This window comes from Triturus cristatus, chromosome 3_2, assembly GCF_964204655.1.
Source record: "Triturus cristatus chromosome 3_2, aTriCri1.1, whole genome shotgun sequence".
Taxonomy (NCBI): Eukaryota; Metazoa; Chordata; class Amphibia; order Caudata; family Salamandridae; genus Triturus; species Triturus cristatus.
The window spans coordinates 1,082,987,177-1,083,010,431 of record NC_140584.1 but is presented as its reverse complement, the minus strand read 5'-3'; the positions used below and the strand labels follow the sequence as shown (position 1 = coordinate 1,083,010,431).

At 50.7% G+C, this 23,255-nt stretch overlaps 1 protein-coding gene across 1 annotated transcript in view; it reads right to left on the bottom strand.

The window, feature by feature from the left end:
- Window positions 1-8,711, bottom strand: part of PSPH (phosphoserine phosphatase) — a 334,849-nt gene extending 326,138 nt beyond the window's left edge. The window contains exon 1 of the mRNA XM_085649828.1: window positions 8,693-8,711. The gene's annotated coding sequence lies outside the window, so the exon portion shown is untranslated. The remainder of the gene's footprint in view (window positions 1-8,692) is intronic.
- Between the last annotated feature and the right edge of the window lie 14,544 nt (window positions 8,712-23,255).

Sequence of the window (23,255 nt, the reverse complement as noted above, 5' to 3'; positions counted from 1 at the left end):
TAGAAAGGTTTGCCTTGCAACGAACTCTGATGGTTACTCAAGCTCATGAAAAACGAAAACTTTACAAAGAGAGACAGCAAAGCCGATCGACATGATAATTGTGGTTACAACTAGATATGAACATCTTTCACTGCAAAAGTGAAAACTGAAATGAGTACCCATGCTCATCTATCCCTAATCTCTGCAACCACTTGAGTGACAATCAAAACTCCTCAAAGGAGCGATGCACGCCTCTCCTAATATGACCATCAATATTCCCTTGAGGAGCCATTCGAAAGCTCCATCTCTAGGAATGCTTGCAAAATATAATCAGGAAACATAGGGCAATTGTTTTGGAATCCCTGTAGGACCCCACAACACAAAATATATCTAAAATAGCCCACAAAGGGTATTATGGGGCGATCCTTCCCAGGAGCAGTGAATAATAAATGAGCAGCCCTGGCTGCTCATTTATAAGTCTTTCCCCTATTTTTGTTTTTTTTGGTGTCCCAGAACCACTCAGGACACTCGCAGCTTTTATTTGTTAGGGGCAGTAGGTGGAGCCCCAAGGCCGCCGCGGCCCACCGCCTCCCTGCAAGCAGCCCCAATTTTGCAGGGCCACGCAGGAGCAGGGCACTTTTTGGGGGGTAATTGGTTATTCTTGTCCCACGTGGTACACTCAACAACATTTTTCAAGCTGAAGGCCACAGGGGGGAGGCCCAAGATCTTCACAGCCACTGCAGCTCTTCAGCTAGCACCCTGCGAGAGCTGGCTCTTTTACTTTCCTCCTGCCCATAAATAAACAAATTAGCCCCGGGGATGATGCCTGGGGCTTTGAAATGGCTCAGTTGCGCCGTGACATGATGTCATAGAACATGTCATGAGTGATTTAATATGTGAGGCAATAAGCAGTTCATGGTAGCGGCGCAAGTTCTAGATAGCTCTCCTAAATATAACTGGTGAATTTCTGTGTTTTGTTTTTGTTAAAAATGTTATGTTGGTTCAGACATATTCACCTAATTATAATGTCAGTATAAACAACAAGAACCTGGTAGCCAGGCTAAAGAACAGGGCCCTTTACAAGATGTAAGGGAGAAAGTAAAAGTTTGTATCGTGAGTTGCGGGTGCTCTAGAAGTAGGGTCAGCTACCAAAGCAACCCTCCAAAACGGGGGTTCAGTAACTGTAAACAAAAGTTCTTAGCACTCTAAGTTCAAACAGAGTCAGACGTCCAATCCAAGGTTTGTAAATTGTTTGTCCAATTTATTCCAATTCATCAGTTCAAGCCAAAAGGAAATTCCTATACATTAAATTGGAACAGCAGTGGTACAAATTAAACATCAGCCAACGTGTTTTCGTCGAATAGCAAATTATGCCTCAACTTCTCCAGGGCTGTAAGTATTAAATAAACAAATAAAATCACAGTCTTAAAGTTAAGTTACAGATGATCACCATCATCCACCATTGGTGTCAGAACAATGCAAACCACGACTGTGAAGACTTGTGGAAAGTTTCTTAACAAAAAAATATAAAGCACTCTGTTGCATAACTATAAGTTGAAAAAATATAAGATGAAAAGATAGACAAACTCTGCCAGAGTTATCATAGTTGCTCATAGTTGCCCTTAGTGGACATTAGATACTGAGAGGTATGATATGGGAAGGAAAACTACAACTATCAGCATGCATTATTCCCATTTCCAAATGCTTGACCTCCATATTAATAGTACCCTTGTGTAAGAGTAAAAACTTAAGGAAAGAATAAATATGAACCTGATGTGTAGTGGAAACGATATGTAACTAAATACGGAATATCCACGTTTTTGGGACCGAATTTCCAGCAGTCACATAGAAAAGCCTGTGAAAGTGAGAACAAAACACGATATTTGTACAAAATTCATGGAAACATGCGAGCGCAACCTAAATCTAAAAACAGTCCGATAACCATATAACCTACGTGTGGGAGTGGGTAAAGGCAAATTAGAGTCAGACAAAGTTGTAAAAAATTATGGGAATGCGACAAGTCAAACATCTGACATTGCTAAGGTGTCAATTGAAAAAGAGGTCAAGAGCAAGGGTGACAAAGAAATGCAAATTGAGCCCACAAATGGAGCGAATGAGAAAGATGATGCAGTTGAAAAAATAGAGGTGCATATAAAAAATAAAAGGTTACCTTGCATGGGAATTGCAATGCTGTTAGGCTCTCACTTGTCAGAAAAAAACAAAGAGAATTTGGAAACGTGAATTTATTGATGTTTTTAAAGTACTACATAGAGATATACAAGTGAAAGAAGGCTCAAAAGAGGAAGAATGGGAATTGGCTAAGCGCACGAAAGTCCCAAAAAATATAGAGAATTGAACATCTGCATTTCTAATTCATGCAAGGGTTTATTGAGAACAGCATATGGACAGAGCCGTTATCATATTTAAGTATATTGTTATTATCAGGAAAGCACAAATGCATTTTGGGGGGTTTGCATGGCTCAGCTACGATGAAGAATTCAGAGTCAGTTTGTACAATGAGAAGCCTTAAGGTGATGTGGACTCAGAACTTTGGCTGCAATGGATGTGTCAACACAGCCACCAGCGACGACACACACAACTAGTGGGTTACCAGTGGCTTATCGGTCTTTTCAATATCGTCCCACCCAACATGGGGCGGGAGGTTATAATAGATCAGCGTCATGCTGGAATTACAACAAAGGTTTTTGCCAAAGACAATGCTATAAATATAAGCTTGAGTGTTCAAAATGTGGGGGCAAGCACTCGATTACAAAGTGTTTAACAGATACATGGAGCAAGGGCAGCAGCAAAGGGGATGAGGTCAGCACTTCCAATTTGGACAGAAGGGCTCATACCCATTAAGGTACCTTTAGTGCAATATTGATTGCAAAGAAGCAGCTGAAAATTATTTTGGGGTTTTCAGGAAAGTTTCCGTCTAGGTTATCAGGGCACCAGGGTCAAAGGTTGGGCATATAATCAGCAAAGGAAATGCCTGACATTGGACAGACCAGATTAAGGATAGAACTAGAAGTGGGAAGGCTGGCAGGTCTATTTTTTAATTTGCCTTTTGAGAATTTGATTATCTCTCCTTTGGGAGTCAGTTGAATAGAGCTATGCGTGTATTCTGTGATCAAGAGGGTATTTTAGTCCTAGCGAATAAAAATATAAAAGATAACAAGGATTATCTTTTTAGAGATGACGTGTACATTTATTAAAAGTTGGGCAGGCTTATTATTTCCTCCAGCTGCAAGAAATGTTTGAATCTTTATGGAAAGAAAAGTTGTTGTGCACTAACTATACAAATGAATGAATACCAAACATTTAATTTGTAGTGGGGAAGGAAAAAACTCAATGGTTTTCCTGGGTAGGGGTAGTTTTGGTGGGGTGGAAAGTCTGCCGGGGGCGTAGCCATCCCTGGGGGGGAGGGGATATCACAGGGGAGGAGAAGAGTAATGTCTGGGGCTGTGAAACACAATAAGGGACTTCGCTTATGGTTGCTTGATGGGGTGTGAGCAAGAGAGATTGGAGAATGCGCAGAAAAGGCGGTGAGGGATGAAGTAAGGAAACAAGGGGAAGTACATGGGGTTTTATGGTTGAGTCAATCTTTCTCAAGTTGGGAGTTTTAAGGGTGGGGTGGGAATATCAGAAATGTAATGTACTAGAGAGGCTGAGGTTATGAATGTGAGAAGGTGGCCTGGTATATGCTGTCCACTAATTAAAGTGGGCACCCTGTACCAGTCCACACGACCCTTATGATGTATAAGGTCAAAGATAAACTTTAGAAAGCTATCCTAGTGATAGCTGTGGAGAGCAGCCTTCAGGCTTAATCTTGAAGGAATATAAAGCAGCTTGTTTTACCAGAATATCACTTCCTGAATGACTAAATAAAAGGAGAACCACACATTAGTTATAAAAAAAATGTATTTAATAATATAACATTCTCTACTAATCTCTACACAAGATTAGAACATTAAGCACACAATAGTGAATCAATAGAACATTCGTAAGTAGCACAATACACAGCGGGCTCCAGGGGTAGACTGAACCATATACTAAAAAAATGGTATAACAATCACGACTTGACTAAAGACTGTGCCTAGAGCACGTAGAATCGCTGGGACCCCAAAGAACCACCCAAGGCAGTGATACAGAGAGCCCACGGAGGATGGGTGCAGTGAGGAAACACGACGCGTGCTCCATACAACTCTATGAGAAAGTCGCTGTTGCAAAGTTACAGTTTAAGGACAGTTTTAGGAGGTTCTAGCGCCAACCCACAAGTGAGTACCGAAGTACCCGTGTTACCTATCCCAGAGGAGCCGGGTGCATAGGGTTCAAGTGGTGTCGGAAACCTTTGTCGTTTTCAATGGAGAGCTGCCAAGAAGTACTGCTGCCAGGAAGGCGAAGAGTGTCCGGTGGAATCTAAGCCTGGATTCTAGGTGAGAGGAACCTGAAAGCAGAGGGGACACGTCAGGTGACCTGGGGCTCGGTAGTCGAATGCCCACCGACTTCGGATGCTTCAGGTGCGAAGAAGGGATGCTTGACTCTGCAGCCACGGGGACCAGGAGACATCAAAGATGACCAGGATCCGGAGGTGAGCTGTCCCACGAAGGATGTCGAGTGCTGAGGGGTCGATGTACGGCTGGAGCAGGCCTTGGCAAATGCAACCCACGCAGGAAGGACAAACAGGTTATGGTGTGGACCAGCAAGGTCCAGGGGACTCTCCAAGCAATGGAGAGTCAGGGCACGTCTGGAGCAACCAGGGAAGCCCAAAGAACAAACAAGGTGACCCTCGCCAGCATCCACAGGCCAACGGACCAGGAGTTGCGAGGAGACCTCGAGCGAATTTACAAAGCACCAGTCCACGGAGCACTCAGTGCGAGGAGGCCGCATCTCTTCGGTGCAAATACTGGAGTACTCAGGAGCTCTGGAAAAGCAAGCCGGTCAGATGCGCTTAGGTGCCTGCTACTGCAGGTAACTCCTTTACTCCAAGGGAGGTTCTTCAGTCGTGCAACGTCGTGCAGGCAGTCGAAGTACTTGGTTTCTTCTTAGTAGAATGTTGTCCAGGTAAAATGTAAAGTCCTGTAGCCTGGTAACCCACTTTATACCCATCGGAAGGGGTAGGAAAAATTCTAGGGACCCTTCAAGTGGAGGGGCAGGACAGAGGGGTGGCTACACCCATGTTCTTTGTCCAGTTTCATGCCAGAGCAGGAGCCAATGGCTCCCAGAAGTGGTTTGAGCTGGACTATGCACAGGGACACCAAATGTGCCCCCAGTGCAGACCTTCTGGCACTCTCAGAGTGCACCCACCAAGCCCCAATAAACTAAACCCTGTCTGGGAGGTGGTTACACCTCCCTGTGACAGGATGCCTATTGTCAGGCCTTCCTCTGCTCGAGCTTGGCTCAGCAGCAGGAGAGCAGAATTGTGTCTGTGGCTGGTAGCGTTCATTTTGATTTTAGTGGTCATAGACAACTTTAGAAAGCACTCTAAGGGGCCGATTCCGATCCGGGTCGGAAAGCTCTCCGACCGAGCCAGACCCGAAGTGTTTTCCGACCGAGCCGGAGTTCTGCAGTCCGACCGAGCAAGTACGATGCGGCCGTATGCCGCTGGACTCGGTTCGGTCGGACTCCCATAGAAGTCAACGGGAGTCGGTCGATACGACGCGTACATGGGCTCCCATTGACTGAATGGGTACGTCTCGCACAAGGACGCCCTCTACAGTGGGTACACGTTGGTGCCATCCGCACCGTACATGCCTGTGTTCTCCCCATGTGTCCGAGTCGTAGGGCTGCGGGTGACGGGGGTCCGACGTGGACCCCCAAAGGCAACTTCCCAGACGTTTTGCAAGCCGGACACTCCGGCTTGCACCGGCTGTCCGATGCGTACATCGTACTGGCTCGGTCGTAAATCGCATCCATTGCACGGCACGGTTAGCTTACGGCCGAGCCGTACGGAGTGGTTCGGACACGGAAACGACTCGGTCGGTGAATTTCACGTAGCTCGCATCATACTTGCTCGCTCGTACAGCTGTACGAATCTGGCGGAAAACACGCGTACGGCTCGTAGTTTTTCTGGCCGGATCGCGTTCGGTGCCCTTCCGACCCAATCCAGAAGGGATTTACGACCGAGCCAGTACGATGTACGCGTCCAGTGATTCTTGATAGTTAATCTTGATTCCATGTGCCGGTAATTACTATGCCATGTTGTTTTGGTGTAGGACACACATTAGGCACAAAAACTTTCAACAGACATCATGTGATTCCAGGTGGAAGAGAAAATATATCTTTGCAGACGGATCTGAAAAGGACATGTGCTTCTGTGTTACACTTCGGACACCGGAGAAAGATAACAGCAGTAGTGCGGGAACATGACAGCTTACACATAACACGGAAATATGAAGCATGTTTGAGGAGCAGTCTTGTGTATCTTTTTAGAGAGAGCAGGTCGATGCCGTGAAGTGACGCTTATTTATTTCTTATAGGAGTTTAGAAAAGTGCTGGCTTGTGAGGATGGCATCTGCAGTGTGGATGCAGAGGACGGGTTTACGTTTGTGCGGTATACGATGGCGCCTCCTTGTCTCCGCAATGTGTTTAGATAATGAAGATATCGTATGGTGCTACAGGCGAAGGGAAAAAACCCTGAACACTTCCAACAGACACAAAGGCCCTTAAGTTTATAATGTATAGGCCTGTGCACACATAAAAGTAAAATGCAGAGCTAGTGCTACCCAACTAAGCATCACAACACATCCAAAGCAGTGATAATAACAGTGGATCAACAAGTGAAATGATCGCAGAACACTCCGGGTAACTCGTGTTCTTGTGTTTATTGAAGATCGATATGCCCAGCCCATCTGCAGTGTGGCAAGAACAGTGGAGGAGGATGTGGTGTTTGTGTTTATTTAATAAATGGTCTCCTGCATCTATGCTCAAAGGCCTGGTGCACACATAAGTGACAGCACTGATACACATATGATGAAGGGCTTGCTGCATGTTTAGTTAATGCTATGGGGCATATCTGAGGCAAATACTTACTACCATTACTACATATTACAGGGGCGGCTGCAGACATGAGGTGCTGCCTGGTGCATGTGCGGGAGGCAGTCTGGGTATCTTGAGGTACAGTCTCACCCATATTTTCTATGGACGTCTGAAATTCTGGGGGACATACTTGGGGTCCAACCTGGTGCATTTTGAGGGACAATCTACTACAAATTTGAGGTGTTGCCTAGAGAACGTTTTTGTGCAGTCTGAGGCATATTTTAGGATAGTCTTGTATTTTGGTACCGTGCACATCTGAGGGTAATTCACGTGTTTTTGAGGGAGCCAAATGTTCCTCATAGGGGCCATTTCAGCAGCCGATTTGGGCTGCATGAAGTGAATGTCATACGTAGTATTTTAACATAGGTGGAACCTTCTCCATACTCACACGCGTTTCTCTTACTTCCTCATGAACCTCTGAAAGTATCAGCATATTTTGAGAGTTTCGACATGTAATTTTGCACCAACATCACTTGCAAGCCAGATCAGGGAAGAAACCAAAGCTGCATGTCCTAAAGTGCAAAGAGTTCTTCTCAAGAAAATAAATAGCCCTGTCTGTTGTTGCACACAATAAAATAGATCAAGATTTAATGTTATTTCCATGTATTTTGTAACACATCAAGCATCACATGTTCATGTCTGTATGGGCTCCTTCCATATATCTGACCCTTTGTTTAAGGCATGTTTGTTCTAATTCTTGTCATATGAGTGGGTTTAGGAGGGATGGGAGGCTGTTTAAGCAATTTAATTTCATGTTGTTATCCATTTATAGTAATGGTAGCTCAGTAGTTTGAGCCACTGCTTACAAGAACAGTCCATAATATGGAGGTCACACATTAAATTCCACTAGATGGATGTCGCATTTCATTCATTGGGGCTAACGAAGTGAGTGTTAGTGTTGCCAGACTGATGTTATCAAATGCATCGCCCAGTATGACAAAGTCATTTCACAATGTAATGCATTCTGATTCGTGTAGATTTATAAACTTCTTTTGCGCTATGAATATTCCAGAATGCAACGGTTGCACTGATAATAAATTGCTGTTTGCAGGTGCTATGTAGTTTGCAACCCAAAAAAACCGAAATCGGGCAGGTTGCAATATTTGAAACTGAGAGAGAGATGTGTAGGGGACGTGTGTAGCACGACATAATTGCAAGCAATCCCATGTTTGGGTGAATGATAACCTTCACCAGTCCTTACTTTTTTGCAGAGTTCGGGCTGTTTTTAGACCACTTATAAAATGTTACCTTACACAAAAGTGTGATGTAAATGTAATCTTATTACATGGATTAATCTTATTACATGGACTTAACTGATTCGTTCTGTTCATGATAAAGAGTCACTTAAAGTTTCACACATAAAGCAATAAAATGTTACTCGACAGCAAAAGAAAACATGAAAATGTAATAGGCAAACTTATAACTTGCAGCTATGAGTGTATTATAACACAGACCATGCCTGCTCCTCTTAATTATGGGACTTCTTCAGTGAAATGTTTCGTACAGAGAGGTTCATCACCGCTCTGTACTTGTTTGAAAGTTTTGATATCTTCAAACTATCACACAAGCACAGAGCGGTGATGAACTATTCTCTAGCACACTAAGGGATAAAGGTCCTACCACCAACCCAAAACGCTACAAAAGACGTGTGAGGGCACAGAGAATAGTTACACACCTCTGTATAGCAGTGCACAGGAGCGACCACACGCTGGACCTGCCCCTCATGCTTAGAAGACACAGAGACCCCATTGCACAGAGCTGCTTCAGGAAGATCACGGCAACTTCCTTGCACAAGCCCAACCCAACATAGAAATAATCCAATAATAAATCCAACCCTCACAACAACGGGAAAAGAAAACACAATTCACTTTAGAAATCATACATTAGCTCGTGTCACCCATGCACACTAATGCGTCAAGTCAAGGGCAGAGCTAGAAACCAACATTCTGATTTAGCACAGCAGACCAGGATTATGCCTTCTTTTTTTTTTACTAATTCTGCAGCAAAATGTAAAACCCAATCCAATTGTAAAGTGCAATAATAAATATGGCTACATATACCATGGGTTATGCAAAAGGAAATAACTAATATGTCATATTAGGAAGTCGCATATTCATAAAACTGACACTGCACATGAATCGCTCTAAGTACCCAATCACTTGTTTGACAGATTTGTGATTGAGTGCTGTATGATGTTGTTTTTGCATGTCATTTCATTGTTTACTTGGTAATATATTGCAAGGGTATGTGCATCTAAAAAGGAAAGGTTGCAGTATTTGAAATTAGTTGTTGGCAATTTTCAGAAATACATTAATAGATATTAAGGCAAACATGCAAGTACCTTAGAATAGGTTGCACTCAGAGAAAGGAGGCATGCAGAGAGGATTGAAGGAAATCAGAAGTCTTTGTGTAGGAAGAAATTAGAGACAACAATCAGAAGATTTTTTAGCCGAAGGTTTTTCAAGGGTCCGATCATTCCAAAGTCAAACAAGTATTGGCATAGCCAATAGGTCTCGCTTTTGGGACCTTCTAAGTATTTAGTTATGCAGCACAATATCCTTGGTGCAACCACATCATCTGTTGCGTGGCTAAACACTTATAAGGTCCCAAAGGCGAGACCAATTGGCTATGCCAATACATGGCGTGGTTGTGTGTGTGGGTGTGGGTGTGGTTGTGGGTGTGTGTGTGGATGTGTGGTTGTGTGTGGTTGTGTGTGTGTGGTTGTGTGTGTCTGTGTGGCTAAGTGTGTGTGTGGTTGTGTGTGTGTGGTTGTGTGTGTGGTTGTGTTTGTGTGTGTGGTTGTATGTGTGGTTGTGTGTGTGGGTGTGTGTGGTTGTGTGTTTGTGGTTGTGTGTGTGGTTGTGGTTGGGTGCAGTTGTGGGTGTGTGTGGATGTATGGTTGTGTGTGGTTGTGTGTGGTTGTGTGTGTGGTTCTGTGTGTGTGGTTGTGTGTTTGGTTGAGGTTGTGTGTGTGGTTGTGGATGTGTGGTTGTGTGTGGTTGTGTGTGTGTGGTTTTGTGTGTGGTTGTGTGTGTGTGTGTGGTTGTGTGTTTGGTTGAGGTTGTGTGTGTGGTTGTGTGTGTGTGGGGGGGAGGGTTGTGTGTATGGTTGTGGTTTGTGTGTGTGTGGTTGTGTGTCTGGTTGTGTGTGTGGGTGTGGATGTGTGTGGTTGTGTGTGTGGTTGTATGTTTGGTTGTGTGTGTGGTTGTGTGTGTGTGTTTGTGTGTGTGGTTGTGTGTGTGGTTGTGTGTGTGGTTGTGTGTGTGTGGTTGTGTATGTGTGTGTGGTTGTGTATGTGGTTGTGTTTGTGTGTGTGGTTGTATGTGTGGTTGTGTGTGGTTGTATGTGTGGTTGTGTGTGTGGGTGTGTGTGGTTGTGTGTTTGTGGTTGTGTGTGTGTGGTTGTGGTTGGGTGCAGTTGTGGGTGTGGTTGTGGGTGTGTGTGGATGTATGGTTGTGTGTGGTTGTGTGTGTGTGGTTGTGTGTGTGGTTGTGTGTGGTTGTGTGTGTGGTTCTGTGTGTGTGTGTGGTTGTGTATTTGGTTGAGGTTGTGGGTGTGGTTGTGGTTGTGTGTGGTTGTGTGTGTGGTTGTGTGTTTGGTTGAGGTTGTGTGTGTTTGTGTGTGGTTGTGTGTGTGGTTGTGTGTATGGTTGTGGTTTGTGTGTGTGTGTGGTTGTGTGTCTGGTTGTGTGTCTGGGTGTGTGTGTGTGGATGTGTGTGGTTGTGTGTGTGGTTGTATGTGTGGTTGTGTGTGGTTGTGTGTGTGTGTGTGTGTGTTTGTGTGTGTGTGGTTGTGTGTGTGGTAGTGTGTATGATTTTGTGTAGTTGTGTGTGGTTGTGTGTGTGTGGTTGTGTGTGTGTGTGTATGGTTGTGTGTGTGGTTGTGTGTGTGTGGTTGGGTGTGTGGTTGTGTGTGGTTGTGTGTGTGTATGGTTGTGTGTGGTGTGTGTGTGTGTGGTTGTGTGTGTGCTTGTGGGTGTGGTTGTGTGTGTGGTTGTGTGTGGGTGTGGGTGCGGGTGTGGATGTGCGGGTGTGGATGTGTGGTTGTGTGTGTGGTTGTGTGTGTGTGGTTGTGTGCGTGGTTGTGGGTGTGGTTGGGTGTGGTTATGGTTGTGTGTGGTTGTGTGTGTGTGTGGTTGTGTGTGTGGTTGTGTATGTGTGGTTGTGTGTGTGGTTGTGTGTGTGTGTGGTTATGTGTGTTTGTGTGGTTGTGTGTGTGGTTCTGTGTGTGTGGTTGTTTGTGTGTGGTTGTTTGTATGGTTGTGTGTGTGTGTGTGGTTGTGTGTGTTTGTATGGTTGTGTGTGGTTGTGTGGTTGTGTGTGGTTGTGTGTGGAGTTGTGTGTGTAGTTGTGTGTGGTTGTGGGTGTGTGTGGTTGTGTGTGTATATGTGGTTGTGTGTGTATGTGTGGTTGTGTGACTGTGTATGTGGTTGTGTGTGTGGTTGTGTGTGTGGTTGTGTGTGTGACAGTAATACTAAAAGCATATCAAAATAAAGGAACACAAACATCGAGTTTGTGGAAAGAGAAAGCACATTGTAAATCAAACAGGGGCAGCAAAGCATTAACACAACAACATGTTCCTTGATGTTTGATGTTCTTTGAACGAGAACATCAAAGGGGCGCCGCGAAAGACATCTCGGGCAAAAGTGAAAGTGATCGCGAGCGCTTAATGAGCATGATGAGGTTTGCCATATGGTGCCTCTGCTCCTAAGCACGCACCCGCGCACATGCACTGTAGCTCTAGGCTGGCCATGGTAGCATTTTTTGAGCCCTCACTAACTGTCTCGCCAGACCAGCGCATGCGCTGGGTCAGGCAAGACCTAAAAATTACTGACAGCCCACTGCGCCAGTGCCTCAAGTGTACTCACCCAAATAAGCCAGCAGCAAAAGCTGGCTGATCGAAAGCACCTTTCTGAAGCCCAAAAGACCCCAAAACAACGAGAACACCTCCCCTCCCCCCAGCACCTGAACTCTGACTGTTTAAAAAAGCAGGACCAAAAGCACGTTTACTTGTGTTTTTTTAAAGTGATTAGAGCACTTAACCTTTCCCAACACACGTTCACTATCACACCATACACTGCTCTTCTCTCCTGCATGGGTGTGTGGGTGTGGGTGCAGTTGTGGGTACGGTTGTGGGTGTGTGTGTGGATGTGTGGTTGTGTGTGGTTGTGTGCGTGTGGTTGTGTGTGTGGTTGAGGTTGTGTGTGTGGTTGTGTGTGCGGTTGTGTGTGGTTGTGTGTGTGTGTGGGGTTGTGTGTATGGTTGTGGTTTGTGTGTGTGTGTGGTTGTGTGTCTGGGTGTGTGTGTGTGGATGTGTGTGGTTGTGTGTGTGGTTGTATGTGTGGTTGTGTGTGGTTGTGTGTGTGGTTGTGTGTGTGGTTGTGTGTATGATTTTGTGTAGTTGTGTGTGGTTGTGTGTGTGTGTATGGTTGTGTGTGTGTGGTTGGGTGTGTGGTTGTGTGTGGTTGTGTGTGTGTATGGTTGTGTGTGGTGTGTGTGTGGTTGTGTGTGCTTGTGTGTGTGCTTGTGTGTGTGCTTGTGGGTGTGGTTGTGTGTGTGGTTGTGTGTGGGTGTGGGTGCGGGTGTGGATGTGTGGTTGGGTGTGGATGTGTGGTTGTGTGTGGTTGTGTGTGTGGTTGTGTGTGTGTGTGGTTGTGTGTGTGTGGTTGTGGGTGTGGTTGTGGGTGTGGTTGGGTGTGGTTATGGTTGTGTGTGGGTGTGGTTGTGTGTGTGTGCAGTTATGTGTGTTTGTGTGGTTGTGTGTGTGGTTCTGTGTGTGTGGTTGTTTGTATGGTTGTGTGTGTGTGGTTGTGTGTGTGTGTGTGTGGTTGTGTGTGTTTGTATGGTTGTGTGTGGTTGTGTGTGGTTGTGTGTGTGGTTGTGTGTGGAGTTGTGTGTGTAGTTGTGTGTGGTTGTGTGTGGTTGTGGGTGTGGTTGTGTGTGTGGTTGGGTGTGTATATGTGGTTGTGGTTGTGTGTGTATGTGTGGTTGTGTGATTGTGTGTGTGGTTGTGTGTGTGGTTGTGGTTGTGTGTGTGGTTGTGTGTGTGACAGTAATACGAAAAGCATATCAAAATAAAGGAACACAAACATCGAGTTTGTGGAAAGAGAAAGCACATTGTAAATCAAACAGGGGCAGCAAAGCATTAACACAACAACATGTTCCTTGATGTTTGATGTTCTTTGAACGAGAACATCAAAGGGGCGCCGCGAAAGACATCTCGGGCAAAAGTGAAAGTGATCACGAGCGCTTAATGAGCATGATGAGGTTTGCCATATGGTGCCTCTGCTCCTAAGCGCGCGCCCGCACACATGCACTGTAGCTCTAGGCTGGCCATGGTAGCATTTTTTGAGCCCTCACTAACTGTCTCGCCAGACCAGCGCATGCGCTGGGTCAGGCAAGACCTAAAAATTACTGACAGCCCACTGCGCCAGTGCCTCAAGGGTACTCACCCAAATAAGCCAGCAGCAAAAGCTGGCTGATCGAAAGCACCTTTCTGAAGCCCAAAAGACCCCAAAACAACGAGAACACCTCCCCTCCCCCCAGCACCTGAACTCTGACTGTTTAAAAAAGCAGGACCAAAGGCACGTTTACTTGTGTTTTTTTAAAGTGAGTAGAGCACTCAACTTTCCCCAACACACGTTCACTATCACACCATACACTGCTCTTCTCTCCTGCGTGGGTGTGTGGGTGTGGGTGCAGTAGTGGGTACGGTTGTGGGTGTGTGTGTGGATGTGTGTGGTTGTGATTGTGTGGTTGTGTGTGTCTGTGTGGCTATGTGTGTGTGTGGTTGTGTGTGTGTGGTTGTGTGTGTGGTTGTGTTTGTGTGTGTGGTTGTATGTGTGGTTGTGTGTGGTTGTGTGTGTGGGTGTGTGTGGTTGTGTGGTTGTGTGTGTGTGGTTGTGTGTGTGGTTGTGGTTGGGTGCAGTTGTGGGTGTGTGTGGATGTATGGTTGTGTGTGGTTGTGTGTGTGGTTGTGTGTTTGGTTGAGGTTGTGTGTGTGGTTGTGTGTGTGTGTGTGTGGTTGTGTGTTTGGTTGAGGTTGTGTGTGTGGTTGTGTGTGTGGTTTTGTGTGTGGTTGTGTGTGTGGTTGTGTGTGGTTGTGTGTGGGGTTGTGTGTATGGTTGTGGTTTGTGTGAGTGTGTGTGGTTGTGTGTGTGGTTGTGTGTCTGGTTGTGTGTGTGGTTGTGTGTGTGTGTGTGGATGTGTGTGGTTGTGTGTGTGGTTGTGTGTGTGATTGTGTGTGTGGTTGTGTGTGGTTGTGTGTGTGGTTGTGTGTATGATTTTGTGTAGTTGTGTGTGGTTGTGTGTGTGGTTGTGTGTGTGGTTGTGTGTGTGGTTTTGTGTGTGGTTGTGTGTGTGTGGTTGGTTGTGTGGTTGTGTGTGTGTGTATGGTTGTGGTTGTGTGTGGTGTGTGTGTGGTCATGTGTGTGCTTGTGTGTGTGCTTGTGTGTGTGCTTGTGTGTGTGGTTGTGTGTGTGGTTGTGTGTGGGTGTGGTTATGGGTGCGGGTGTGGATGTGTGGTTGTGTGTGGTTGTGTGTGTGTGTGGTTGTGGTTGTGTGTGTGGTCGTATGTGTGTGGTTGTGTGTGTGTGGTAGTGTGTGTGGTGTGTGTGGTTGTGTGTGTGTGGTTGGGTGGGTGTGGTTGTGGTTGTGTGTGTGTGGTTGTGGGTGTGGTTGTGTGTGTGTGGTTGTGTGTGTGGTTGTGTGTGTGTGTGGTTATGTGTGTTTGTGTGGTTGTGTGTGATTCTGTGTGTGTGGTTGTTTGTGTGGTTGTGTGTGTGTGGTTGTGTGTGTTTGTGTGATTGGGTGTGGTTGTGTGTGTGATTGTATGTGTAGTTGTGTGTGGAGTTGTGTGTGTAGTTGTGTGTGGTTGTGTGTGTGGTTGTGTGTGTATATGTGGTTGTGGTTGTGTGTGTATGTGTAGTTGTGTGATTGTGTATGTGGTTGTGTGTGTGGTTGTGGTTGTGACAGTAATACTAAAAGCATATCAAAATAAAGGAACACAAACATCGAGTTTGTGGAAAGAAAAAGCACATTGTAAATCAAACAGGGGCAGCAAAGCATTAACACAACAACATGTTCTTTGATGTTTGATGTTCTTTGAACGAGAACATCAAAGGGGCGCCGCGAAAGAGATCTCGGGCAAAAGTGAAAGTGATCGCGAGCACTTAATGAGCATGATGAGGTTTGCCATATGGTGCCTCTGCTCCTAAGCGCGCGCCCGCGCACATGCACTGTAGCTCTAGGCTGGCCATGGTAGCATTTTTTGAGCCCTCACTAAATGTCTCGCCAGACCAGCGCATGCGCTGGGTCAAGCGAGACCTAAAAATTACTGACAGCCCACTGCGCCAGTGCCTCAAGGGTACTCACCCAAATAAGCCAGCATGTGAGACCGGCCTCATGGCGTGGGCCCTCCCGACCAGCAAGTTACACTACAACCACGCCGAACCTCGTGGGCACGGCCTCCCGGCTTCCGTGGACCAACATCCCGATGGCCGACCAGATCGCCAACGTGCATGCCCGGCCGGGGGAGAACGAAATCCCCCCCCCAAACCAGACCGAGAGGCGCCGACCCTGTCACACCTCTGGTCTCTCCCCGAGGGAGGTTTCGATCGACCACTAGGCCCCCGGTGAGCGGGCGCCTCGCCTGCTGGGTGTCTGGAGTCCCTCCCAGACCCACCTGAACAGATCAAGGGGCCGAGCGACAGGAAACCCCGACACACCGCCCCCAGGCACCAGACCCCTCTCCGCGAGGACTCCGGACTTCAAAGAGGAGGGGGAGTATAACAAGGGGTGCTGAAGGGACGAGAGGCAGAGAAGATCTGGACTGACGAGAGCCTGCGGACTTGGTCGCGGCTCGATCGCTCCCCGAACAGAAGAACGCTACCCGAACGCTGAACCATCTGAGCCCTGCTGACGCTGTCGCGGCTCCCCGAACTCTGAACCATCTGAGCCCTGCTGACGCTGTCGCAGCTCCCCGAACTCTGAACCAACTGAGTCCTGCTGACGCCGTCGCGGCTCTCCGAACTACGAACCTCCGGTTCCTGCTGAGTGACTCGCGGCCCGCTCCTCCTAGAGAAACGGCAGAGATTGCCGAGAGAAGCAACATCCCCTCAGCTCGAGGATTGAGAGCTGTGCGCCGGATACCTCGCAGAGACACTGATTCAAAGACTGTCCCGCTACCCCTTTTCCCTCATCACGAGCTCGCTGCCGCTTGCGGCCATAATTCTGCACCTGCCTTCCGGATCATAAAGATCCCTGACAACTACCGATAAAAGTCTATTGTCTTACAAACGAATTACTGTGTGGTGTCCCTCTATCCGCAGAAGAAAGAAGCGTAGTGTGTGCGATCCTAGGTGCGAGACCCTTCCAGGAAGGGCCTCCCTGCTCTTGCTCGGCCTAACTCTGGGAAAGGTGGGCCTCAGGGTGGTCAGGAACACATTCCGCAGCCTCCCCGGGGAACGCCTTCCAACATTTGGTGGCAGGCGACGGGATCCGAGCCAACACCTAGAGATCGTGCAGTAGACGACATACGCATTACCAAGAAGGATGGAAGGAGAAACTTCCCTAGGTGCCGCAGGCACCAACCCGAGCACGGCATTCCAAAAAGACCAGTTAGAATCTTATACACACCGAGAACTGAAACAATTTTGCAAACACTTTGGAATCGCTACCACCGGACTAAGCACGAAAGAGGACTTCCAGGGGGCATTAAAAACCTGGGTCGAGGCAGAAACTCCCCGGACACAAACAGAAGGAGAACCTCCCAACGAACCACGAAGCAACCCGGGGAGGAACGGCGCCCCCGAGAGGGGCCTATCCCCAGAGGAACTAGTGGACCGAGAAAGAGATCGCAACCACGAACTAGAACTAGCAAAATTAAAAATCGAAGGAGAGCTAAAGCTGGCTGAGAAAAAACTGGCGGTGGAACAGTTAAGCCTACAAGGAGAACTAGAGGAAAAGAAACGACAGAGAGAACACGACGAGAAAAAACTCCAACTAGAGCACGAACGTAGCCTAAAAGAAATCGAGCTCAAGGCTAAGAATGCGGAGGCCAGACCCTCGGAAACCCAACACCTCTCCTCCACCGTGGAACCAAAGGTCCACATCCCCAAAGACGTGGTGAAGGAATACTATAAGAACGACGACATCCAGCAATGGTTCAAGGCCTACGAAGTCGCCATGACCTCCCACCGAGTCCCGCAGAAGGACTGGGGGGCTGGGCTGTGGGGCCGGTTCCTGAGCGAGGGGAGAGATACCCTGCTGGACCTGCCCTCCACCGTGATGAACTCCTACAGTCACATGAAAGAGGCTCTAGTAGCAAGATATGGGCTCACCCCTGAAATGTACCGGCAACGGTTTAGAGACTGCAAAAAGATACCCGGTACCACTTGGGTGGAGTACGTGAACTTCTACAGCCGGGCCTTGGACGGATGGATCAAGGGCAGCAAGGTCTCCACCTTCGAGGAGCTTTTCGACCTAATCGCATGGGAACACTTGTCCGCGAATTGCTTAGTAGAGCTGCGCCAGCACCTCCTGGACAGCAAACTTACAGACCCTCGAAAACTGGCCGTCGAGGCTGACCGATGGGTGAACACCCGGGCCTCCCGGGGCCCCGTGGGGGACTACGGTCGCCACAGTCAGGGACCCCCCCGCCAGAGGGGCGGAGGGAATCAAGGCCGGCAAAGGGAGCTTCCGGGGGGATCCCCGCTCAGCCCTCCCAGAGGACAGTCTCCGCCCTTTCCAGCTCCACCTCCGGCCAGCACCGGGCCACCAGGGAGGCCGGGGCCCCGAGTGAGGATCACCTGCTTCCGCTGCCAACAGACCGGACACTATGCCAGCGACCCCCAGTGTCCCCTGTACCAGTGGTCCACCACGACGACCCCGCCGACTCGACAGATGGCCTCCGTAGCCCTGGGGGAAGAGATCGAAGACTCCGAAGAATGGGAACCAGCCGCCATGGCCTTGGTCTCCCTAGGGGATCGAGAGATGGTCCCCGGAACGTCCCTGCCCGCCAACACGAAGAAGTACCGACAGCAGGTGACGGTCAACGGTCATCGCATTGAGCGCCTCCGGGACACGGGGGCGAGTGTCACGGCGGTTCATTGTCACCTGATCTCCGAGGACCAGATCCTGCCTGACGCCTTTTGCCCCGTCATCTCCTCAGACAACTCCGAGAGCCTCTGTCGGATGGCCCTAGTCCCCTTCGAATGGGGGGGAGTCACCGGCAAGTTAAAGGTGGCGGTCCGAACCTCCCAGCCCGTGGACTGCCTCCTGGGCAATGACCTTGAGAACTCCCCGTGGGGACAAGTGGAACGAAGAGCCCACCTCGAGATGATGGGCCTCCCCGAGTGGGTATGCGCCACCACGCGCTCAATGACTCTCCGGGCGCCTTCCTCCGAGGGGGGAGAAGCCCTGCCGCTAAACACCACCACCATCCCCGAGATCCAGAATACACCACCAGAGGCCAACGACCCCCTTCTGGACGAACCGACCGCTCCCGACGAAGGGTCAGTGCCTTCCGACCCCGAAACCCTGACCAAACTCGAGGACTTGCCAGAACTGGCCCAGTGGCCCTGCGAAGGGGGCCCCTCCCGTGAAGAATTCTGCCAAGAACAATCCACCTGCCCGTCCCTCATCGGACCCCGACAACAGGCCGAGGCCCAAGCTGCAGGCGACCAGACGGGCACCCACTGGGTATACTGGGAGGACGGCCTCCTGTACAGCGAACAGAAGTCGGCCGAGTTGGGATCGGCCCGGGTACTAGTGGTACCCCTACGCTTCCAAAGTCTCCTCCTGGGCCTGGCCCATGATGTACCCCTGGCCGGACACTTAGGCCAAGATAAGACCTACCAACGGCTCGTCACCCACTTCTATTGGCCCAAGATGCGAGCAAATGTGGAGGCCCACTGCAAATCCTGCCCCACGTGCCAGGCCAGCGGAAAGAGTGGGGGCAAGCGCAAGGCTCCGCTACAGCCCTTCCCCGTCGTCAGTACCCCTTTTGAGCGGGTAGGAATCGACATTGTGGGACCGCTGGACCCCAAGACCGCCCAGGGCCACCGGTTCATCCTCGTCCTAGTGGATCATGCCACCCGTTACCCCGAGGCCATCCCTCTCCGCACCGTGACGGCCCCCGTGGTGGGCCGGGCCTTGATGGGGATCTTCTCCCGCATGGGGTTCCCCCGCGAAGTCGTGAGTGACCGGGGTACAAACTTTATCTCCCGTTATATGAAATCCCTCTGGCAGCAGTGCGGAGGATCGTACAAAATCACCACCCCGTACCACCCCCAAGGAAACGGACTAGTCGAGCGCTTTAACAAAACGCTGAAGGGAATGATCATGGGCCTCGAGGAACCCCTACGCCGGAGGTGGGACGTCCTCCTCCCATGTCTCCTGTTCGCCTACCGGGAGGTTCCCCAAAAATCCCTGGGGTTCAGCCCATTCGAACTATTATATGGACACCCCGTCCGAGGACCCCTGAGCCTGGTCAAGGAGGGGTGGGAGACAACCCCCCGGGGGACCCCTCCGGACGTGTTCCGATACATCTTGGCGCTCCGCAACCAGACCCGAAAATTCCGAGAACTCGCAGAAGCAAACCTCGAGGCCAGTCAAGAAGAAATGAAGCGCTGGCATGACCAGAATGCTACGCTGGTCGAGTTTCAGCCGGGCCAACAAGTCTGGGTCATGGCCCCGGTGAGACCCTGCGCTCTCCAAGATAAATGGACTGGGCCCTTCAAGGTGGTCGAGCGGAAGAGCCAAGTCACCTATCTCATCGATGTACAGTCCCCGCGGAACCCCCTCCGGGTTCTCCACGTGAACCGCCTCAAGCCCCACTTTGTACGGACTGAATTAAGTCTACTCCTGGCCACCGACGATGGGGCCGAAGAAGACACCGAGCCCCTTCCAGACCCCCTGGGGGCGAAGGAAACCGATGGATCTGTGGAGGGAGTGAGACTGTCGACCGCCCTCACAGCCCAACAGACCGACGACTGCCGCCAGCTACTAGGGCAGTTCGCGGATCTCTTCTCCCTGACCCCCGGGGTCACCAGCTGGTGTGTCCACGACGTGGACACCGGAGACAGCCCGCCAGTGAGACATCGGGCCTACCGGGTCCCTGATCGGGTCCGGACCTGCATCCAGACCGAGGTGGCAAAGATGTTAGACCTCGGGGTGATTGAACCCTCCGACAGCCCCTGGGCCAGCCCGGTAGTCCTGGTTCCGAAAGCGACTACCCCGGGTGTTGCCCCCGAGCTGAGGTTTTGCGTGGACTACCGAGGCCTCAATGCGGTCACCCGAGCAGACGCTCACCCTATCCCCCGTGCCGACGAACTCATTGACCGCCTTGGGGCCGCCCGCTACCTCAGCACCTTCGACCTGACCAGTGAGTACTGGCAGATTGCCCTCACCGAGGGAGCCAATGAGGGCTCCGCCTTCTCCACCCCGGATGGGCACTACCGCTTCAGGGTGATGCCGTTCGGAATGAAAAATGCCCCGGCCACATTCCAGCGGCTGGTGAACAGGGTCCTGTCCGGACTAGAGGGGTTTAGCGCCGCATACCTCGACGACATAGCGGTCTTCAGCTCCCAATGGACCGAGCACCTCCAGAACCTCCGTCAAGTCCTGCTGGCTCTGCGCCGAGCCGGCCTCACCGTCAAAGCTAGCAAATGTCAAATTGGGCACGGCTCCGTAACCTATCTGGGGCACCAGGTGGGGAGTGGGCAGGTCGCCCCCCTCCAGCCGAAGATCGACGCTCTTAGAAGGCGACCTCAGAGGGGCCCGGAGGGGGCCCTGACTGTCCTGAGACCCACCCAAGTATCGTAGCCGGGCACTGGCGGGAGACTCCGCAGGGGAGGAATCTCATATCTAGGATCGTACACTCGGCACCACACGACAAAGGGACACCACACCGAGGGTTCTTAGGATTCAAGCTTTATCAAATCGAAGTGGTAGGATCTTTATGATCAGCAAGGCGGATATTTACAAGCAGAGCGTGGGCTCACAGAGTCTTGGCGGGGGTAGGAGGTAGAGGGACAGTCTTTGGGGGGATATGGATCAAATGCAGGAGCGTACCCGGCACAGCTCACAATCCTCGAGCTGGGGGATACGCTTGTCGTCGGGGGGTCCGGCGGGACCAAAGAGAGTCTGGGGGAGCCGTGAGTCACTCAGCAGGCTCAAGCACAAGTTCGGAGGTCTTACGATCTTCAGGGAGCCGCGAGTCACTCAGCAGGCTCAGGCACACGTTCGGAGGTCTTACGATCTTCAGGGAGCCGCGAGTCACTCAGCAGGGCTCAAGCACAAGTTCGGGGGTCTTACGATCTTCAGGGAGCCGCGAGTCACTCAGCAGGGCTCAAGCACAAGTTCGGAGGTCTTACGATCTTCAAGGAGCCGCGAGTCACTCAGCAGGGCTCAGATGTTCTAAGGCGAATCTGCCGGACAGTTCCAGAGCACCCCTTGTTATAGGTCGACTCCTCTTTGATGTCCGGAGTCTGTGCAGGCAGGGGTCTTGTCACCTGGGGGTCGCTTGTCGAGGTTTCCTGCCATTGTCTTTTGATCCTTTCAGGGCCGGGTCGGGAGGAGTCCCAGACACCCAGCAGGCGTGGAGCCAGCCCTCAGGGAGGCCGGAGGGCCGATCGAAACCCATCGTCCCAGGGGAGTTCAGAGGTGCGATAGAAACTGCTCCTCCCTCTCTCATCCCCTGGAAGCGTGATGTCCTCCAGCCGGAGTGGCGCCTCTAGGCCCTGGTTGTGCTGGGGCCAGGCGGCCATCTTGGTGCATGAAGTGGGCACGCGTGCCCGGGGTGGCCGAAAGGAGAGAGGCCATGGACGGGGATGCCCGGGTCGCGTGTGTGTGTTCTGGTGGGAAGGATCGGCTGGGCCGTGTGCTTGGGGTCCCAGGTACCAGGTTAGGTAGTGCGAGGACAGGAAGAGCCATGCTACGAGGCCGGGTCTAACAGACGCCATCTTGTCCTGGGAACCCCCTGCAACCCAAACGGAAGTCCGGGCCTTCCTGGGCCTCACCGGCTACTATCGGAGGTTTATTAAAAACTATGGCAGCATCGCAGGCCCTCTCACAGAACTAACCTCCAAAAAACACCCCAAGAAAATACACTGGACTCCCTCCTGCCAGAAGGCGTTCGATACCCTAAAGGCCGCAATGTGTGCGGCCCCAGTGCTTAAAGCACCCGACTACGCCCAGGAGTTTGTGGTCCAGACGGACGCCTCGGAACACGGCATCGGGGCAGTCCTCTCACAGTACGACGACAAAGGCATAGATCAGCCCATAGCCTTCATCAGCCGAAGGTTACTGCCCCGGGAACAGCGGTGGAGCACAATTGAACGAGAGACGTTCGCAGTAGTCTGGGCCCTCAAAAAGCTACGGCCCTACCTGTTCGGAACACACTTCCGAGTACAAACCGATCATCGACCCCTGCGGTGGTTGATGCAGATGCGAGGGGAAAACCCTAAGCTGCTACGCTGGTCCATCTCTCTCCAGGGAATGGATTTCACTGTGGAACATCGCCCCGGGACTGACCACGCCAACGCGGACGGCCTGTCCCGATTCTTCCGCTTCGGCGAGGAGAACTCCCAAGTGGATGGGTAGTTCTCCCCGCTTTTCAGCTGGGGGGGGCACGTGTGAGACCGGCGTCGTGGCGTGGGCCCTCCCGACCAGCAAGTTACACTACAACCACGCCGAACCTCGTGGGCACGGCCTCCCGGCTTCCGTCGACCAACATCCCGAGGGCCGACCAGATCCCCAACGCGCATGCCCGGCCGGGGGAGAACGAAACCCCCCCCCCAAACCAGACCGAGAGGCGCCGACCCTGTCACACCTCTGGTCTCTCCCCGAGGGAGGTTTCGATCGACCACTAGGCCCCCGGTGAGCGGGCGCCTCGCCTGCTGGGTGTCTGGAGTCCCTCCCAGACCCACCTGAACAGATCAAGGGGCCGAGCGACAGGAAACCCCGACACACCGCCCCCAGGCACCAGACCCCTCTCCGCGAGGACTCCGGACTTCAAAGAGGAGGGGGAGTATAACAAGGGGTGCTGAAGGGACGAGAGGCAGAGAAGATCTGGACTGACAAGAGCCTGCAGACTTGGTCGCGGCTCGATCGCTCCCCGAACAGAAGAACGCTACCCGAACGCTGAACCATCTGAGCCCTGCTGACGCTGTCGCGGCTCCCCGAACTCTGAACCATCTGAGCCCTGCTGACGCTGTCGCGGCTCCCCGAACTCTGAAC